The sequence below is a fragment of the Carcharhinus amblyrhynchos genome, chromosome 26 (assembly GCF_965287045.1).
Source record: "Carcharhinus amblyrhynchos chromosome 26, sCarAmb.v2.hapA, whole genome shotgun sequence".
NCBI classification, from domain to species: Eukaryota; Metazoa; Chordata; class Chondrichthyes; order Carcharhiniformes; family Carcharhinidae; genus Carcharhinus; species Carcharhinus amblyrhynchos.
The window spans coordinates 16085720-16105159 of NC_137349.1; positions in this window are offsets into that span (position 1 = coordinate 16085720).

Below are 19440 nucleotides of genomic sequence, written 5' to 3' on the forward strand. Positions count from 1 at the left end.
ATGGATTGTTGTTGATGCAGGCTCGATGGGCCAAATGGCAACAGTCGGCAATGTATGGATTCTATGATTCAATGATTCTAAGCACCGATCAAGCAGCTGCTTTCTCTTGGACAGTCTCAAGCTTCAAGTAGCAGGCGGGGAGAATCCCATCATACTCGTTACCTGTATCTTGTAGATAGTGGGGAGGCTATAATGATTGGAGGGTGAGTCACTCATCACAGAAAACCTTCCAACATTCTTAAATAAATTGTCATTGATGTGCTCGGTCTAGCTGAGCGCCTGATCAATAGTAAGGTGGCACAATGTTGATGGTGAAGAACTCAACAATGATAATGCCATGGGATGGCACGGTGGCACATGGATAGCATGGCTGCCTCACAGCTCCAGGGACCTGGGTTCAATTCCTGGCTTGGGGCACTGTCAGTGTGGAGTTTGCACATTGTCCCTGTGTCTGCATGGGTTTCCTCCGGGTGCTCTGGTTTTCTTCCACTGTCAAAAAGATGTGCGGGTTAGGTGTATTGGCCATGCTAGATTGCCTCTTAGAGGTAGGGGGACTAGTTGGAGTAAATGCATGGGATTATGGGGATAGGGCCTGGTTGGGATTGTGGTTGGTGCAGACTAGATTGCCTGAATGGCCTCCTTCTGCTTTGGAAGATTGTAGGGTCTATGAATGTCAAGAGGAAATGGTTAGAGGAGGTGGTCTGCCTTGGTGGAGATGGTCACCACCTTAGCACTTGTGTGACATGAACAATTCATGGCTCTTATACTGCTGCATGCAGGCATAGCCTATGTCATGGTCTGATGACCTGTGAATAAAACAATGTGCATTGTACAATAAGCGAGCAACGCTGATTCCGGCTTTATTATGCAGTATCAATCTAACATAATCTAATGGGGTGTGATGGCCCTGTGCAGTATAGTGCGGGAATATCTAATAGGTGAAACCATGCCAATACAATACATCAGTATGAAAAACCTCTATAAAGATGAGCTGTGCCTTATTGGTAATGTGTGTCACATATCAGTGATTTTTTGGCTATTATATGAATGAAGGCAGCATCCCATTAACTTTAAATGTTTAATAGCTTTGTTAAAATAATGGATCTAGCAATTTTACACCTGCATTTTAATGCACCATGATTTCAACCCCCAAGTAATTATATGTTCACTTCAGACAACAAAGGCATTTTTTTTTCTTTGGGACTGAATGTAATCTAAATATAGCTCAATCAGGCCTCTTCATTTACAGCACATGACCCTCAGTAAATATGCAACGTTCACATTGTCTGTCATATTTATTTATTATTAAAAGTACAAAAGAACATTGATCCCAGACGATAACTCTGGGATGCATTCTGACTGTAAAGTACTGCGATAAATCGAAATTTTTAATTCAAAAGGCAAATGGGATTCAATTCTTGGATGATATCACGTGCATTATAATTTTTCTGCCTTTTAGCACTTGATATTGTAAACTTTTCATTGAGGTAATAATGCATTCATCATCTCAAATACCTTGTCAGTGAAATAAAGTTTAGTGTATGTTTAAGTTGCTGATGTGTAAAGAATCCATCACTCTGAAAGCTTACTGAGAAAGCATCCGCTTAGATCCCGCCAGCTCGAGAGACAGTCAATGAGAGATAGCAATGAGTGAGTTCGCAGCTTCTTACAAGGCCTTGAAGGATCTGTTGGTGTGAAATTCAAATTGATAGCACCTAGTTCCTAGGGTGTTCTTTGAGATCCAAAATGGTGTCTGAAGTGCATGCAGAATCACAGAATTGTTAAGGCACAGAAGGAGGCTATTCAGCCCATCATGTCTGTGCCATCTCCCCAAATTAGCAACATGGTTTAGTGCCATTCTCCTGCCTTGTGTCCTTACCCTTGTGCGTTGTTTCTATTCAAATAATCATCTAATGCCCTTCTCAATGCCTCAATTAAACCCCCCTCCACCACATTTCCAGGCAGCGTATTCTAGACCTGAACCACCTGTTGTGTGAAAAAGTTTTTTTCCCACATCATGTTTGCTTCTTTCGCAAACTACTTAGAATCTGCGTCCTCTCTTTCCCAAGTGCAACAGTTTCTCCCAATCTACTCTGTCCAATTCCGTCCACGATTTTGAACATCTCTATCAAATTTTGTCTTAGCCTCCTGCTCTCCAAGGAGATCATCCCAATCTCTCCAATCTTTTCTCTTTAGTAATTTGTGGGACGTGGGGGTCGCTGCATGGCAAGCATTTAATGCCCATCCCTAGTTGCCCTTGAGAATGTGGTGGTGAGCTTCTTAAATCACTGCAACCCACGTGCTGTAGCTTGACCCACAACGCCGTTAGGGACGGAATTCCAGGGTTTTGACCCAGTGACGGTGAAGGAACAGTGATAAATTTCCAAGTCAGGATGGTGAGTGGCTTGGAGAGGAACTTATGGTTGCTGGTGTTCCCATGCACCTGCTGCCCTTGCCCTTCTAGATGCAAGTGATTGTGGGTTTGGAAGGTGCTGTCTAAGTATCTTCTGTGAATTGCTGCAGTGCATCTTGTAGATAGTACACACTGCTGCTACTAAGTGTTGATGGTGGAGGGAGTGGATGCTTGTGGCTAGAATCATAGAATCCTACAGTAGAGAAAGAGGCCATTCGGCCCATCAAGTCTGCAATGAACACAATCCTACCTAGGCATTACCCCCATAACCCCATGTATTTACCCGAGCTAGTCCCCCTGACAATAAGGAGCAATTTAGCATAGCCAATCCAGTTAACCCGCACACTTTGGATGTGGTGCCAATTAATCTATCCTCAAAACTGAAGTTTCTTACCCCTGGAACCATTCTTGTATGTACTTTTGGGATGAGTTGCAATGACTGCTGAGGGTGAGTGTTTGTGTGCTGTGATTGCCTGCTGGAAGTATGCAGAGTAGGAGGATCATGACATTAATCAGTGTGCAATGTTGATTAGGTGTCAGCGCTACCACTTTGGGATTTAATGTCCTATCACATGCCATCTCTTAATCATGAACAAATGGTCAGCAGCAGAAAGGGTCCATGATTTAAAAGTTTCAACTAATGCCTTCGGGTTAAATGTCAGTTGAGTTTTCTGGTTTCTGCAATGAAACTACAAAGGTTTGGTACTTCTTAAAGTGCTACACATTTACTGCCCATTGCGCTCTGCATTACAAATGGAGACTACAGTTGTGATAGGAATCAGCTTCCAGCGCCATGCGTAAGAGTGAGAGAAAGGTGGAGAAGGACCACTCTTCCATTTGAGACATTGATAGGATGCAGAGCTGGGCTGAAAAGTGGCAGATGGAGTTTAACCATGATAAGTGCGAGGTGATTCATTTTGGTAGGACAAACTTGAATGCGGATTACAGGGTCAACGGCAAAGTTCTGAGGAATGTGGAGGAACAGAGAGATCTTGGGGTTCGTATCCACAGATCTCTGAATGTTGCCACTCAAGTGGATAGAGCCATGAAGAAGGCTTATAGTGTATTAGCATTTATTAACAGGGGGTTTTAGTTTAAGAGTCGTGAGATTATGCTGCAACTATACAGGACCTTGGTGAGAACAAAGAACAAAGAACAAAAACAGCCCGGGAAACAGGCACTTCGGCCCAACGAGCCCGCGCTGCCATTTTAACATTACCAGTCCCCCCTCCACCCATGACCCTTATCTATTGTTCATGGCATTCCACATTCCAACTAATTTAGGGACAATTTATTACCTCCAATCAGCCTAATAGCACATCTTTGGGGTGTGGGAGGAAACCGGAGCACCCGGAGAAAACCCACGCAAGCACAGGGAGAATGTGCAAACTCCCACAGACACTGGCCCAAATCCATGTGTCTGCACAGCAAACAGTGATAGTCACTGAGCTGTCGTCTTGCCCAGCATCTGGTCCAGTTTAAGCACACACTAACGACATGAAGCACTAGGCTACTCTCGAACATTCAAGAGCAGCCCTAGTACGACCAATCGCGTGTATGCCCCTCGTTGGACAACATTTGGAATTTTGTGTGCAGTTCTGGTCACCTTATTTTTAGAAGGATGTGGAAGCATTGGAGAGAGTGCAAAGGAGATTTACCAGGATGCTGCCTGGTTTGGAGGGTAGGTCTTACGAGGAAAGGTTGAAGGAGATGGGGCTTTTCTCTTTAGAGCGGAGAAGGATGAGAGGCGACTTAATAGGTTTATAAGATGACAAGGGGGAAAGATAGAGTGGACGTGCAGAGACTAGTTCATCAGGTGGATGTAGCCGTTACTAGGGGGCATAACTATAAGGTTCATGGTGGGAGATATAGGAGGGATGTCCAAGGTAGATTCTTTAATCAGAGAGTGGTTGGGGTGTGGAATGGACTGCCTGCTGTGATAGTGGAGTCGGACACTTTAGGAAGTTTCAAGCGGTTATTGGATAGGCTCATGGAGCACACCAGAATGATAGGGAGTGGGATAGCTTGATCTTGGGTTCAGACATAGCCAAAGGGCTTGTACAGTGCTGTACTGATTTATGTTCTATGTTCTAAAACAAGATGTGGTGTGCAGCGCAAAACAAAGGTAGCTTCACTTCCCAAACTGGAACGTGCACCTAGCAACAAAAGGCATCGGGGGAGCTTCGATTTTGTTGTTTTATGGAAAGTTTCTACTTTCTATTTTTTTTGTTGCCCTCATGCTTTCCAACTCCAAGTCAGTCGTCCTCATTCCCAGGAGGTTACATGGTCTCCAGCTGGGGTGGGACAGGGAGAAACGGGTCTTACCCTGTCCGTCGCTATTTGCGTATTAAATAGAGAATTTTCCTATTCTCCCCTATGCAAAACACAAACAGTGCCAGCTCACTCATCCATTCAAATGGTTCAAGGATCAATATAAACATGTGAACATGGAAAATATACCTGAGGTCTGAAGTGGGATAATTAACTGATCATTTGGGATGCAAGAGGAAAATTCTTTAAGGTTGATATGAATAACGAGTGAGTTTTTCTGTTTAAATGTGTCCCTCTCTACATGCAATGAACTATTCAATCAATTGGAAGTAAATATCACTGAAAACTAACCAAGCTGTGATCCAACAGCAAATAGATAAGTGCAGTAAAAATGTAAATGCCTGAACGGACTAGGATAAGACAGCACTGAGCCTCAAATGTAGCAGCAATGTACTTGAGGAGGACGGCTGCCCTTGAGGTGATTGTCTCAGTTGAAATTTGGTAACGTGATTGAAAAGCCCACTTCTCTTCATAGGACGCTGACAGTGCAGAAGGACGCCATTCAGCCCATCGAGTCCCACCTAGGCTTTATCCCCACAACCCTACACATTTACCCCAATGTGTGCAATTTAGCATGGCCATTCAACCTAACCTCCATATCTTTGGACTGTGGGAGGAAACCAGAGACACAAGGAGAATGTGCAAACTCCACACAGACAGTGACCTAAGCTGGGAGTCAAACCCAGGTCCTTGGAGCTGTGAGGCAGCAGTGCTAAACAAATTTCAAAATTACGCAGCTTCCAAAGTAATGTTGTCATCAAAATACGGATACTCCCATTGCTTTTGGCATTTCCCATAGACTTCAACAAAGGTCCATTCAATAATTTTGTAAAAACATGAAGGATAATACAATAGCCTCTTTCTAAGGGCTTTCTAAAAATTCATTCATGGGACATGGGCGTCACTGATAGGGCCAGCATTTATTGCCCATTCCTAGTTGCCCTTGGAGGGCAATTGAGAGTCAACCAATTGCTGCAGCTCTGGAGTCACATGTAGGCCAGACCGGGTAAAGAAGGCAGATTTCTTTCCCTGAAGGGCCATTAGTGAACCAGATGGGTTTTTCCGACAACCGACAATGGTTTCACAGTCATCAGTAAATTCTGAATTCCATGGAGGTGAATGGGCACAAAGTTGGTATAGGTGGAGCACGGGAACTGTTGGTTGGAGGGGTGTCAGGGAGATGGACTGGAGTGCCTACCTGCTTTGTTGCAACTGAGATGAAGTCTAAGTGCTCCAATATGGTCCTTTTATACAACCCGCACCATCATGCAACAGCCCCTGTGGCTGCCTCTGAACAGTTCCTGGGTGTGGCGGACTCAACTGCAGCCCCTGTTGTCCACCCAGAATGAAAATCCACCATTTGGATCTGTTTAGATCCATAGAATCCCTACAGTGCAGATGGAGATCATTTGGCCCATCAGGTCTGCACCAACCCTCTGAAACAACATCCCACCTAGACCCTCGCTTTGTAACCCTGTGTATTTATCCTGGCTAATCCACCTAACCTACACATCTTTGAACACCAAGGGGCAACCTAGCATCACCAATCCACTTAACCTGCACATTTTGGAGTGTGGGAGGAAACTGGAGCAGCTGAAGGATACGCAGACACGGGGAGAACATGCAAACTCCACACAGGCAGTCACCCAAGGTTGGAATCGAACCCGGCCCTCTGGCGCTGTGAGGCAGCAGCGCTAACCACTGTGCCCATTTGTCTAGAGGATTTCCCCAACTCTGCCCACCCGCCTCAGGAGCGAAATTCCAAGCCATAAAATTTTTTCATTTGATCGGACAGTCAATCCAAAAGAAAAGGACTTGCATTGATACAAAACATTTTATGACCACTGAATGAATGTAAAGCACTTTCAGTCAATGTAATAATTTTGAAGTATAGTCATTATTGTAATGTAGGTGATATGGCTGTCAATTTCCTCACAGAAAAGTCTCACAGTCATGTGATAGTATCTAGATAATCTACTTTTTTGTGATGTTGAGTGAGGGATAAATATTGACGAGAACACTGGGAATAACTCCCTGTTCTTCTTTGAAATAGGGCCAGGGGATCTCCTGCGTCCAATCAAGCAAGCAGACAGCACCTCCAACAGTGTGGCACTTCCTCAGTGCTGCTTTGGAGTACCAGTGTAGATATGCAAACATTTGGATGGCACGGTGGCATAGTGGTTAGCACTGCTGTCTCACAACTCTAGGGACCTGAGTTCAGTTCCTGGCTTGGGTCACTGGCTGTGTGGACTTTGAACATCATTCTCCCCATGTCTGCATAGGTTTCCTTCGGGTGCTCCAGTTTCCTCCCACACTCCAAAAGACTTGCTGGTTAAGTTGATTGACTATGCTAAACTGCCCCTTAGTGTCCTGGAATGCATAGGTTAGAGGGATTAACAGGGTAAATATGTGAGGTCCTGGGGATAGTGCCTGGGTGGGATTGTTGTTGGTGCAGACTCAATGGGCTGAATGGCCTCCTTCTGCACTGTAAGAATTCTATGAAACCTAGAGTGAGCTTCAATGACAAAGGAAATCAAATCCCTGCCTCTATCAGGAGTAAAAATAGCAGTGACTAGTTTTTAAACTGCATGGACATCTTTTATTTTTATCATTTCACTAAGACCTGAGCTTGTCGCCAAAATGGATATTCCACTACAGCACTAAAGGGATGTCAAATGAGCTACTAAACAGATTCCTTGACGGCCTGTTCTAATAAGTGAGGTGGGTGTTAATGTTTCCTTAGTAAGAGAAGAAAGGTGTTCTCCTGGTGCCCTGGCCAACACTCCTCCCTCAACCAATATCACGAACTCAAAATCCCTTGTGAGTTGTTAATGTGCACAAAATGGTTTACATCACAATCTTTAAATAATTAATTCGATGTGGTCAACTTTGAATTGTTTGAGGGTTGTAATGAGGCATTTTATAAGACCATAAGATGTAGGAGCAGAGATAGGCCATTCGGCCCATCGAGTGGGCTCTGCCATTCAATGGGGTCATGGCCAAGATTCTGCGGCATCCCAGTCGAGTGTTTCTCCATAACGATAAGAGGCACGTAGTTCACTGGTGGTGGGATTCTCTGGACCCGCCGCTGTGATTTGCCATTGAAGACACCCTAAGAAGCCAGGAAACCTACGGGCGGAGGGACATTGCTGGCAGGTTCATAGAATCCCGCTGGCATAAATGGCCGGAGAATTCCAGTATATGACTGATTTAATATGATAATCCTCAATTCTGAATCTGTCTATCTCAGATTTGAACATGCTTAAGCCTTCCCTGAAGTAAAGAATTCCACAAATTCCCTATTCCCTGAAGAAAGAGATTCTTCCTCATCTTACTGCAAAAGACAATGGCCTAGTGGTCTTACTGCTAGACTCTCAATCCAGAAACTCAACTAATGTTCTGAAGTCCGAGGTTCGAATCCCATCAAGGCAGATGGTAGAATTCAATAAAAAAAATCTGGAACTAAGAATCTACTGATGACCACGAAGCCATTGTCGATTATGAGAAAAACCCATCTGATTCACTAATGTCCTTGAGGGAAGGAAATCTGCCGTCCTTCCTTGGTCTGACCTACATGTGACTCCAGAGCCACAGCAATGTGATTGACTCTCAACTGCCCTCGGGCAACTAGGGATGGGCAATAAATGCTGGCCAGCCAGCGACACACGTCACATGAATGAATTAAAAAAAAGGGCGACCTCTTACTCTGAGATGATGCCCTCTGGTTCTAGAATCTCCCTCAAGAGGAAGTATCCTCTCAGCATCTACCCTGTCAAGCCCCTTAAGAATTCTATATGTCTCAATAAGATCGCCTCCCATTCTTCTAAAGTCCAATAAGTATAGACGCAACCTACTCAACCTCTCCTTATAAGAAAATCCCTCCATACCGGGAATCAACTTAGTGAACCTACTCTGGACTGCTTCAAAACTATCTTTCCTGAGATAAGAGGACCACAACTGTTCACAGTATTCCAGGTGTTGTCCAATTAGTGCCTTGTATAATTTTGGCAAGACTTCCCTATTTTTAAGCTCCATTCCCTTTCAAAATAAAGGACAGTATTCTATTTGCCTTCCCTATTACTGCTCAGCTTGCATGCTAGCCGTTTGACACCAGGACCCCAATGAATGAAAGGATTTATTTTTCTTTCCAAGAAATTATGCTATTGATGCTTTATTTTGAACAAATATTGGGAAAACCCACAGCCAACTTGGGACTCGTTTTGAAAGTTATCAAACACACAACTGCTTCTGATTAAACAGATTAAAAATTCTAATTAAAATGGTTCGCACTGCTGCCTCATGGCGCCAGGGACTGGGTTTGATTTCCGGCTTGGGTGAGGACAGAGGAGCACTCCAAAAGCTCGTGATTCCAAATATGTCTATTGGACTTTAACCGAGCGTTGTGAGACTTTTTACTGTGCCCACCACAGTCCAATGCCGGCATCTCCACATAAGACTGTAATGGGGTTACTGTGAAAATCCCCTAGTCGCTACACTCCAGCGCCTCTTTGGTTACACTGAGGGAGAATTTAGCATGGCCAATGTACCTAACTATGTATTTATCAGGATGTTGCATATATATAGTAGTCATGAAAGGCCTTCTCCTGTTTTATGAATTGTGTAGGCTGGCATTGACTGAGTGTCCTCATCTGTTGGTATGTTAATGGACTGGGTCAGAGCCACAGGTGCATGTCTGTTATTGTACCACTGTCTCAGTCATCTGGGATTTGGAATCTAAGGGAGACATCAACCAAACAAAAGGTGCTTCCCTATGGAGGAGCGGAATGCAAGAGGGCCGAGTCCCTCAGCGCTACTTCAACACATTTCCTATTCGTGGTTAAATAAATAGTAGAAGACAGAGGTCCGGAACCCCTGCCTGGCTGCCTCCTTGTCTGTCTGCTGTTTACCTGCCTGTCTGGCTGTTTTCCAGTCTGCCACTTTTGTCTCCCAGTCTGTTTGCCAATCTCAAATAGACATTTTTTTTTGTGTCATCAACATTATTTGTTTAATATCAGGTAGTAAAAATAAACTTATTTAAATTTGAAATGTCTACGTCTCCTTCCTGTTTGTGTTATCATCTCCTAATTTATTCTTGAATTTATTTGCGTAATGTATATCATTTTCTACCACTCTGCTGTTTAATGCATGAGGACCCATTGCAGAATTCTGCTGTGTATTAGCACTTTGCGAAATCTTTTTCTTTTCCCTATTGAGGCAAGATAGAATTTAGAAACATTTGGCTCCACAGACTGTGCCATGGGAAAGCAATAAGTACAGCACTTAAATAGGCTAAATTAGAGAATGTCGTAAAAGGATGTGTTTTCCAAGCACTTCGAGCATGATTAAAGGAATATTTAGTGCACAGTGTGAAACAGAATTGAAATATAGCTATGAGCAAATGAATTCCCACCATTTCATTGTAGGTATTTAAACCATTAAATTTCCATTCCTCTTCCAGCATAATAGCAAAGCGGAAATATGGCACAGTTGCAAGTTTTTATTTCATTTTTGAGGGGTACAGTGGTTCGCACTGCTGCCTCCACAGCACCAAGGGACCGGGTTCGATTCCCAGCTTGGGTCACTGTCTGTACGGAGTCCGCACGTTCTCCCAGTTGGAATATTACTATACCGTCCAACACGGGGATCAGAGTGGGTGAGGGGGAGATAATGGGAAGGTCTGTTGACCTCGGGTGGGATTTTACAGTTTTGGGACGAGTGAGGCCACAAACCACCGCCCCCCCTATCTGCGTGGGTTCCCTCCGGATGCTCCAGTTTCCTCCCACAGTCCAAAAGACGTGCTGATTAGGTGCATTAGCCGTCCTAAATTCTCCCTCAGCCTACCCGAACAGGCGACTAGGGGATTTTCACACTAACTTCATTGCAGTGTTATGTAAGCCTACTTGTGATAGTAATAAATAAACTTTTAAAAAAAAGTCATGAAAATCCCCATCAGGCTGGAGGCCCAGAGGTATTTCAGTGATGACAATGTGCTTTTTTTTATACAATGAGGAATGAATAGAAGGGCTGACTTTTCCAATGCACCCAGTAAACAGACCCAACAATATACATTCTTCAACTTCCCTTCTCCTTTAATTACGAGTGCTGATGCAAACAAAAAAATTAAATTCACAGACAGTGAGGCAAAGTCCTCTTTCGGCTCCACAACTGATACAGAATATATTTAAGTCCCGAGAAACTGTAATAAAATCGCACCCTGTGTTTATAATGACATCCACAGCAGTAAATTATTAATGAATATATCGATAAATCATTGCACCCAAGAACTTGAGGGTAATGTGTAAATGAGAGCAAAATCTGAATATTAATAATTAAAACTGCAACGTTGACCTTACATGGATTTTAACTGTATCTAATATTGTTTCATTAAATATTTAACAGGTTGTCATTCATAGCATTTTTATAACTTCCATGCATGCACTCTGTTTGCTGGTGCATTTGATGCAAATAAGGGGCTTTGTGATGGGGTTGTATTCAGTTTTAATTGCTGATTGTAAACAGCTTGTATTTATTGATGGACTGTGATGCAACCTTTCTCTAATGTCAACTGAGGTCGACTAAAATTAAAATCTTCTGAAGGGACTGCTGATTTGTTTCTATTGGTGCTAGCTGTCGAAATGGTTGTGTGTGTGTGTGTGTGTGTGTGTGTGTGTGCATGCATGTGCATGTGCGTGTTTACATGTGTGTGTATGCATGCATATGTGTGTGTGTAAGTCTGTGTATGTGGTTTGTTATTGTGCATGTGTGTATGTTTATATGTGTGTAAGTGTGTGTAAGTGTGTGGTTTGTATGTGTGTGCATGTATATATGTGTGTGTAGTTTGTGTCTGTGTGTGTGTGCATGTATATATACACGTGTGTAGTTTGTGTCTCTGTGTGGCTGTATGTATGTGTGGCTTGTGTGTACATGCACGTGTGTGTAGAAGCCTGTGTAGCATGAATCACAAGCTATTTAATTTCAAGAGGTATTACAGCAGACAGAGACTGATGCTCACCTGTTTTAAATAAGCATCTTCCAACACTTAAGGACACCAGCCGTGTATTTTTTCGTTTTCTCTCAGCCAGGCAAATCTTTGGCATCCAGGAGAAACAGTTTAACAGAGCTTACAAATGTCCAACACAGGATTTATATTAAAAAAAATCAGTGCAGTGAAAGTGGCCACCTGCTTGAAGCTGCTGTCACCGTTTGATGAGGAAGCTAAGCAAACGTTCTAGTCCTGCTGGATAAGTAATGGGCCACTTCATGTCTGTAACCATCAAGTTGGCAAAACTACTGATGTTCCCCATGCCAGTATAGAAGAAGGCTCATTCTCTTTGTGTCTGTGTGGGTTTCCTCTGGGTGCTCCGGTTTCCTCCCACAGTCAAAAGATGTGCGGGTTAGTTTGATTGGCCATGCTAAAATTGCCCCTTAGTGTCCTGAGATGCATACGTTAGAGGGATTAGTGGGTAAAATATGTAGGGATATGGGGGTAGGGCCTGGGTGGGATTGTGGTCGGTGCAGACTCGATGAGCCGAATGGCCTCTTTCTGCACTGTATGCTGATTCTACGATGAGTCTACACCAGCCATAATCCCACCCAGGCCCTATTGCCGTAACCCCACACATTTACCCTGCTAATTCCCCTGACAGTAAGGGGCAATTTAGCATGGCCAACCCACCTAAACCGCACATCTTTGGATTGATGATGGGAGTGGATTCTTTGGTTCTGCTGTGTGCTGATCCTTTTGAGACGCCTCTGACTTTCAGCTGTTAAATGTGTTCATTGTGTTAACAGCAAACTGCATACTCAATGAAATATTATTTTTTAAAAAAAGATATGTGCCCACTGAGTAGCTTCTTTTCTTATTTGCATCCTGAAAACTCTCCTCTTCAATCCAACTCAACTCCAAATAGCCAACACTCTCACTGAGCCCTGTCAAGTCATGATACTCTCTATCCAACATGAATGGTCCAGTGGCACACTGGTTAGCACTGCTGCCTCACAGCGCCAGACACCCAGATTCAAGTCAGGCATCGGATCACTGTCTGTGTGCTGAATAAAATAGATTAGAATCCCTGCAGTGCAGAAGTAGGCCACTTGGCCCCTCAAGTCTGTACCAACTTTCTGACAGAGCATCTCACCTGGACACTAACTCTGTAACCCCACATATTTAACCCGCCAATCTCCCAAACCTATACACCCTGGGACACTAAGGGACAATTTCGCACAGCCAATCCACCTAACCTGCACAACTTTGGAGCATGGATGGAAACCAGAGCACCTGGAAGAAACACACACAGTCACGAAGAGAGCGTGCAAACTCCACACAGACAGTTAGCCAAGGCTAGAATTGAACCTGGGTCCCTAGTGCTGTGAGGCAGCAGTGCTAACCATTATGCCACCGTGCCATTCCCTTTGGGGTCTTGGGGGTTTTCACAGTAACTTCATTGCAGTGTTAATCTAAGCCTTCTTGAGACACAAATAAATAAACTTTAAACTTGCACATTCTCCCCGTGTCTGCGTGGGTTTCCTCCGGGTGCTCCGGTTTTCTCCCACACTCCAAAGATGGTGGCTTGGCCATGCCAAATTGTGCCTTAGTTCAGGGGAGCTAGCAGGGTAAATATTTGAGATTAGGGGCTAGGGTGGGATTGTTGTCGACAGGCTCAATGGGCTGAATGGCCTCCAGCTCTGTTGGGTTCCTTTGATAATATGATTCAACACCTGGAGTTATCAAAATCTGAACGGAAAGCTGTGGATTTACGAGTTGGTGGCTGGATATCCTCTTCCTGGAAGTGTGCTATGGATACTCAAACTGTCCTGTCAAATTTACTGCTGAAATAAGCAGACAATATCGAATGGCGGAGGGAGAAAGTTACATTAATGATTTTGGCTTGACCCTTCTTAACAATGGAAATACTAACCCGTTTCCTCGCTGCGTGACCTCCTAAGCATCGCCAGCTCTTTATTTCAAGTTGGCAGGGTTTTGTTTTTAAATTCAAATTCTTTGCAGCGGGTGGGTGTGTGACAGAGGCGGTTTGACACTGAGGAGCACATGAGTCAGCCAGTATTAAGTGCAAGTCAGTGGAAGGCTTTTCACCCAGTGGTGTTCTGTGTGGCTCCCCTGTAATGCGAACCAAATTGCTTTTATTCAAATAGCAGTCTGAGCAATTTGACAAGCGTGAGGCGTGTATAATATGGATTTATTTTCTTTCTTTCAGGGGCAAAAATGTGCAGAAATCAACCAGAAACGCTCTTGGAGGAAAAGGTTTATCAGAATCCAAGATTATTTTCTGTAACAATGTCCGATCAGATGAGAAAATATCACCGGGAAGAGTACCCAAGCTTCAATAACGACCTCTTTGCTTTAGAAAAAAAACAAAACCTGATCAGAAGGTATTGAGTTACATTTGCACATGACCTGATCAGAAGGTATTGAGTTACATTTGCACATGATAGATAGATTTACTGAGAGGCAAAAAAAATAAAGACGCGTGTGTGTTATGTTAAAGCATTAATGGACAATATGAGCAATTTCAATCACTCCCAGGGGAACTTGAAGGGGTTTCAGTCAGAGAGAAGCTGTAAAGTCAGCCAACGTGAGAGAATAAACACCTCCCTGCGTTACTGAATTGAATAATGAATCCTGAGTTTAATGGAACCTTCTTTTTTTGGGGGGGGGTTAAAAAAAAACCTGATTAGAAAAACACAGTAAGAAGTGACAACTCGAATGTCCCCAGCCCACCTCTCTGTGCAGCAGCACAATTACAAATCCACATACCTTCCGTTGCGACGGGCTACTTAGGAATTACTCCTACAGGACAAATCTAATAATGGATATGTTTCTGCAGATGGTTGATGGAAAAATCAGGGACAAAAATGCATGTCCGCCCGCAGGCTAATAACATAGGTCTCCTGTCCACCCACCAGTGCAATTCGCCTTTGACTGGCCTTTCTCTGTAGAATGTGCTCCAGAAGCAAGTTTAAATTCAAGATGGTGCAAGCCTTTGAAAATAAATCCTCACTTTCTGCCATATTTCAATGAATACTCTTGACGATGAATGCAGGCTCCAAAAAAAGTGTAATATGATTTGTTCAGGTTGCTGCTGTTTGATGTGTATGGGTTACCAGTATAATTCTTTTAGAACTGACCTTTACGTTGGCTTTCTTCATATGATACATCCATTTGGATGGATTCCTTAAAAAAAATCTGAATCAGAACCTTTGCTTTCATTTATTTTTGTCTGCAGCTTTTCTCCTGTGTTATCCTTACAAGGAATGATGCTATTACAGCCCTTCGTCTGCACTGCTTCTTGGGGTTTGGATATTTTTGATTTGATTATGATTTGATTTGATTTATTATTGTCACATGTACTAAAATACAGTGAAAAGTATTGTTGCTTGTACACTATACAAAATAAACATACCGTTCATAGAGAAGGAAACTAGAGAGTGCAGAATATAGTCATAGCTAGGGTGCAGCAAAAGATCAACTTAATGCAAGATAAGTCCATTCAAAAGTCTGACTTAACAGCAGGGAAGAAGCTGTTTCTTTTGTAGGTTAGTACGTGACCTCAGACTTTTGTATCTTTTTCCCGAAGGAAGAAAGTGGAAGAGAGAATGTCCTGGGTGGCATGTGGCAACACAGTCCAATTGCCAAAATCCTATGTGTCAAATTCCAGACAGCAGGAATTACAGATGCACATATAAACTGAAATCAACTAACACTTAAAGTTAAAACCAAATCATTTAATCAGAATGGATTAAATTTAATCAGAAGGGGTAGCGCGGTGCTTAGTATTGTTGCCTCACAGCACCAGGGACTGGGTTCAATTCCAGCCTTGGGTCACTGTCTGCGTGGAGTTTGCAGGTTCTCCCCGTGTCTGCGTGGGTTTTCTCCGGATGCTCCGGTTTCCTCCCACAGTCCACAGATGTGCGGATTAGGTTGATTGGCCATGCTAAATTGACCCTACAGTCAGGGTATTAGCAAGGTAAATATGTCGGGTTACGGGAGTAGTGCCTGAGTGGGCTTGTGGTTGGTGCAGGTTCGATGGGTCGAGTGGCCTCCTTCTGCACTGTAGAGATTCTATGATCTGTCTCGTCATCTGTCCAATGCCACTTGGCATATCTCTTCAATTTCTAGTCTTTATTTAGTTTGACCAGGGGAAAATGATAAGCGTAGATAGGATAATGCTTCGAAAGGCTAGTCATGGTACGAATCAATTCCAGCCTCCTGGAGTACCTAGATTCACTACAGTTTGCCTATTGATGCAACAGATCCACAGCAGATTCTATCTCCCTGGCCCTGCACTCAACCCTGGTACACCTAGATAACAAGGGCACCAATGTCAGACTCCTATTTATTGACTACAGCTCAGCCTTCAACACCATTATTCCCATGAAACTCATTTCTAAACTTCATGGCCTGGGCCTCGGCATCTCCCTCTGCAACTGGATCCTGAAGTTCCTAACTCACAGACCACAATCAGTAAGGATAGGCAACAACACCTCCTCCACAATCATCCTCAATACCAGTCGCAGTCTTCTCAGCCCTCAGATATATTCCTTATACACCCATGACTGTGTGGCCAAATTGCGTTCTAATTCGATTTTCAAGTTTGTTGACAACACCACTGTAGTGGGTCAGATCTCAAACAATGACGACACAGCACAGGAATGAGATAGAGAATCTGGTGAACTGGTGCAGCAACAATAATCTCTCCCTCAAAGTCAACAAAACGAAGAAGATTGTCATTGACTTCAGGAAGCATAAAGGAGAACATGCCCCTGCATATATCAACAGGGATGAAGTAGAAAGGGTCAAGGGCTTCACGTTTTTAGATGTCCAGATCACCAACAATCTGTCTTGGTCCCCCCATGCCGATACTAAGGTTAAGAAAAGCCACCAACACCTCTACTTTCTCAGAAAACTAAGGAAATTTGGTACATCAGCCACGACTCCCACCAACTTTTACAGATGCACCACAGGAAGCATTCTTTCTGGTTGTATTACTGCTTGGTACGGCTCCTGCTCTGCCGAAGACTGCAAGGAACTACAAAAGGTCATGAATGTAGCCCAATCAATCATGCAAACCAGCCTCCCATCCATTGACTCTGTCTACATTTTTCACTGCCTCAGCAAAGCAGCCAGCATAATTAAGGGCCCCATGCATCCTGGACATTCTCTCATCCACCTTCTTCGATTGGGAAAAAGATACAAAACTCTGAGGTCACATACCAGCAGACTCAAGAACAGCTTCTTCCCTGCTGCTGTCAGACTTTTGAATGGACTTACCTTGCATTAAATTGATCTTTCTCTGCACCCGAGCTATGATCGTAACACTACATTCTGCATTCTCTTGTTTCCTTCTCGATGAACAGTATGCTTTGTCTGTATAACACGCAAGAAACAATACTTTTCATTGTATGTCAATACATGCGGCAATAATACATCAAATCTAAATCAAAATATTGGAGGAGACAATGTGACCTGAATCTTGTGGTGCAGTGGTAACATCCCTATCTATAAAAGGAAAAGGAAATTGCCTGCTGATTATCATCTACTATCCCTCTTCAACTGATGATCAGTACTCCTCCGTGTTGAACACAACTTCATAGAAACATAGAAACCCTAAAGTGCAGAAGGCGGCCATTCAGCCCATTGGGTCTGCACCATCTCCAGTGAAAGTACTGAGGGCATAGAATGTACACAGGGTAGGGCATCTCAATGATCATCACCAAGAGTGATTCAGTAGCACTGCTATTGACCAAGCAGGGCACAACCTGAAACATAGCTGCCAAACTAGACCTGCAGAAGGTGGTGAGAGAACTAGCCAGAGGGAACCACCTACTTGACCTCCCCCTCATCAATCAGTTGAAGATGTATCTGTCCGTGACAGTGGGGGAGGAGTAACCAATGCACAGCCTGAGGAGATGAGGTCCAGTCTTCAGACTGAGGGTGGTCTCTGCCATGTTTGGCATGACCGCCAAAATGGATAGATTTCGAACAGATCTATCAACTCAAATCTGGACGTGTGTGAGGTGCCGTGGGCCATTAACAGGTGTAGAATTGTACTCTGCTACAATCTGTAACCTCATGGCTGGACATATTCCTCATTCTAGCCTCATTATCAAGGTGAGGTTATATCTTAATTCATCACGGAGTGCAAGAGAGCATGCTCGGAGCAGTGCCAGGCACACCAAAAAACGAGATGTCAATCTGGTGAAGCTACAAAATAGGACTACATGCATGCTAAAATGAGGAGCAGCATGCTATAGACAGAGCTAAGCAATCGCAGACCAATGGACCTGGTCAAAGCTCAGCAGTTTTGCCACATCCACTTGTGTATGGTAGTTCTAAATTAAACAACTGACTGGAAGAGGAGGCTCCATAAATGTAAAGTGTATCATTTGCAACCATCTTCAGACAAGAGGTGTCATGTTGATGATCCATTTGACCTCCTCCTGACCTCTCCAGCACCCATAGCCTTCAGTTAATTCAATTCACTCCTTGTTGATATCAAAAAATAACTAAAGGTGCTGGATATGTCAAAGGCTGTAGGCCCTAACAATATTTCAGCTGTAGTACTAAATATATACTCCAAAAATGGGTCATAATAGTAGCAAGTTGCTCTAATCTGGCTACAACAATTGCATCTACTCAACAATGTCAAAAATTGCCCCAGTTCTTCCTGTCCATGAGAGGCAGGACAATCCAATATGGCCAGCTACTCATAATCTACCCACAATTATCAGCAAAATGATGCCATCGACAGTACAGCGATACTTAATCAGCATTTACCTGATCAATGCTCAGTTTGAGTTCCACCAGGGCTATTTGGCTTCAGATCACATCATAGCTTAGGTCCAAACATGGACAAGACAGGTGAATTCCAGAGGTGAGGTGAGGTCCACTACTCGTGATGGAAAGGTGATATTTAACCGAGTTTGGCAACAACGGGGCCCCAGCAAATTTGAAGTCAGTGGGCCTTGAGAAGAAACTTTGTCACTTGGAGTCATAGCTAGAATGTAGGAAGAAGGTTAGTGAAAGCCAATTTATCTCAGCTCCAGTTGCAGGGGTTCCTCAGGCTGGGAATAACCATCTTCAGCTGCTTCATCAATGACTTACCTTGCATTGTAAGGTCGATTGCAGAATTTTCAATACCAATCGTGACTTCTCAGATACTGAAACAGCCTGTGTCTGGATGCAGCAGCGTTCAGATTTGGGCTGAGAAGTGGCAAGTGATATTCGCACCACACAAGTGTACGTTTTAAAAAAATCTGAACTCAGATTTATGGGGTTCACTTCTTTGCAATAAACCCCACCTCCTCCCCCAGTCACAAATCACATCAGGTCCTAGAGACTTAACCACATGACAGGAAAGAACACTTTAAATGATGTATGAAGATAGGTCATTAACCATTAGAAAGGCACCAAGTCAGAAAGATAGAAAGCAAAGTGTCCAATTAATGGCAATTCACAGTAATTAATAGCAAAAGAAGAAAGTTTAATTTACCAGGCGGATTCCAGGGATGGTGGGACTGATGTATGAGGAGAGATTGGCTCAGTTAGGATTGTTTTCACTGCAGTTCAGATGAATGAGGGGGGAAATCTCATAGAGATGAATAAAATTCTAACAGGACTAAACAGGGTAGATGATTGGAGGATGATCCGGATGGTGGGCGTGTCCAGAACCAGGGGA